The sequence below is a fragment of the Nicotiana sylvestris genome, chromosome 3 (genome assembly GCF_000393655.2).
Source record: "Nicotiana sylvestris chromosome 3, ASM39365v2, whole genome shotgun sequence".
In the NCBI taxonomy this organism is placed as follows: Eukaryota; Viridiplantae; Streptophyta; class Magnoliopsida; order Solanales; family Solanaceae; genus Nicotiana; species Nicotiana sylvestris.
In genome coordinates this window covers 21,467,628-21,470,800 of record NC_091059.1, presented here as the reverse complement: position 1 = coordinate 21,470,800, position 3,173 = coordinate 21,467,628, and positions in this window count along the sequence as shown.

The following is a 3,173-nucleotide window of genomic DNA, read 5'->3' as shown; positions in this document are numbered from 1 at the left end:
CGGTATGATTGTTTACATGCATTGGAAACCATGATCATATGACTGTTATGATTATTTGTATGAGTTAGAAGCCATGCATACCAGATTGTTATGTGCATTAGAAAACATGTTTATAGTATCACTACACTATCTGTTCTAAAATTCCATTCTGCATTCTCTTACTTGCATCAAATAATCTGGTTCTTAAGGCATTTATTAATTATTCCTTAACAATCACGTTTAACAACTGCTCTATGTGCATTAGAGACCATGTTTCTAGGATTTTTACTGCATTTGCTTAAAACCATGCCTATAATTTGAATACTTAAAAATCAGTCGTAGCCTATCCTATAAGGAATACGCATAAAAACAATCTCAACACTTAGACATCATACTCTTAGAGATGAAAGTGTGAAACCAATTCTGTAATGAATGTGGTCATTCTTCAGCACCTAGAAAACATATAGGTTCAAATAAAAATTTGTCTATCAATTACTGATTCAGAATTATGGTCTTTAGTTCATGTCTAGATGACATGTTATTACTAATCTACGCCAAGGCAAACCAATGGGTAATCAAGGTTTAATAAACTGTGAAACTGCTTTGCTTATTGTGACTGCCCAGATCTAACAGGTTCTAAAATTCAGTAGGCAACTAAATAGGTCTTCAACACATTTGCCTTTAACTCAACATTGCATATTCTCTTCTTGTCATGCTCACCTAGATATCCTGTTCTAAGGCTTTTTTTCAAATATCTGAAATCTGTTATTTGAGACGTGCACTAGCTTGCTCTATTTGTGGAGGTAAAATGTGAGCCTTTTAATTGTTCTATCATTGGTCTAGTCTTATATTTTTTGTATATCGCCTAGAGTTTCTCCTTTTAATTGTGGTAGGAGAGTCTAGGCCCACCTTAACTAGAAGACCCAAATACCTTCATACTATATAAGTAAAGGGACGGGTAGTTCACGCATAGGATACATCTTAAGATTGCTAGAACGCTTTAGGTTATGACTAAGGGGAGGGTAATTGGCAGTAGAGGATATGATGGTCTGTGCGCTAATGCCACATGTAACCCCTCTATTTGAGGAAGGCTTAACGGGTATTGTATAGATGTGATCCTATAGGCTAATAAACCTAGGACTTCCTTCACCTTATTTACATATGTGTGCTTAGACTGCCTATCTGTTAAACTTCCTTTATTTACATATGCGTGATAAGGTTGCCTATCTATTAAACTTCCTTTATTTTCCAATGTGTGCTTAGATTGCTTATTTGTTATATGAATAATTTACATAATTGAGTTATTTCGTGAACCACCGTTGTGGACCGCGAGGGGTGCCTAACACCTTTCCCTCAAGGTTATTTCGAGCCCTTACCCTAATATCTAGTAATGCCAACTAGTTATATGAGTCAATTTCTCTAGGTGCCCTAAAGCACCTTAATCCGTTAGGCGACGACTCTTCAAATACCCAATTCCCAAAAGGAAACGAGTTGTTCCCAATGAATGTCGAAACTCGGACTCTACGAGGAAAAAAGGGGCGCGACAGAGGTTCTTTTCATGGATTCCATACCAGTTATTCGTGAGTTTCCAGAGCTATTTCCTACAAACTTGCTGGGGATGCCACCCGATAGGGATATTGACTTTTGCATTGATGTGGCCTCAGGCACTCAGCCCATTTCCATTCTGCCATACCGCGTGGCCCCACCAGAGTTGAAAGAATTGAAGGATCAGTTGCAAAATTTTCTTGATAAGGGCTTCATTAGACCTAGTGTCTTGCCCTGGGGTGCGCCGGTGTTGTTTGTTAAGAGGAAGGATGGGTCAATGAGGATGTGCATAGACTATCGGCAGTTGAACAAAGTCATCATCAAGAACAAGTATCCATTACCGAGGATTGATGATTTATTTGATCAGCTTCAGGGTGCCAAGGTGTTTTCGAAGATTGATTTGAGGTCTGGCTACCATCAGTTGAGGATTAGGGCATCCTATGTCCCTAAGACCGCTTTTCGTACTCGGTACGAGAACTATGAGTTTCTAATGATGTCATTTGGGTTGACAAATACCCCAGAAGCCTTCATGGTATGATAAACCTAGTGTTCAAGCCCTATCTGGATTCATTTGTGATTGTATTCATTGATGTTATCTTGATCTACTCTCGCAGTCGAGAGGAGCATGAGCAGCATCTTCGAGTCATTCTTTAGACTCTAAGAGACAACTAGTTATACACTAAGTTTTCGAAGTGTGAATTTTGGTTGAGTTCAGTTGCATTCTTGGGTCACGTTGTATTAGTAGAGGGTATTTAGGTGGATCCTAAGAAGATTGAAGCAGTCAAGGACTGACCTAGACCTGCATTAGCTATAGAGATCTGGAGTTTCTTGGGTTTGGCAGGCTACTACTGTCGGTTTGTGGAGGGGTTTTTATCCATAACAGCGCCGATGACTAGATTGACCTAGAATGGTGACCTGTTTAGGTGGTCGGGCGAGTATGAGGCGAGCTTTCAGAAGCTCAAGACAACTTTAACTACGCATCGGTATTGGTGTTGCCCACGGGTTCAGGGCCATATACAGTGTATTGTGATGAATCTCGTATTAGGCTTGGTGCGGTGTTGATACAAAATGGCAAGGTTATTGCATATGCTTCGTGGCAGTTGAAGATTCACAAGAAGAATTATCCAGTTCATAATTTGGAACTAGCAGCCATTGTCCACGCGCTGAAGAATTGGAGGCATTATCTATATGGCGTGTCGTGTGAGGTGTTCATGAATCACAAGAATTTGCAATACTTGTTCAAGCAGAAGGAGCTCAATTTGAGGCAGCGGTGGTCGTTGGAGCTACTGAATGACTATGATATCACAAACTTGTATCATCTCGGGAAGGCCAATGTAGTGGCCGATGCTTTGAGTAGGAAGTCGGCTAGTATGGGAAGGCTTGTATACATTCCAGTCAGTGAGAGATTGCTTTCTTTGGATGTTTAGTACTTGGCCAATCAGTTCGTGAGGTTGGATGTTTTTGATCCAGGCATGTTCTAGTTTGTACGGTCGCTCGATCTTCATTATTTGAGCATATCAGAGATCGACAATATGATGACCCTTATTTACTTGTCCTTAGGGACACAGTGTGGCACAGTAGTATTAAGTAGGTTACATTTGGAGATGATAGAGTTTTGAGGATGCCGGTTCGAGTCTGTGTGCCTAATG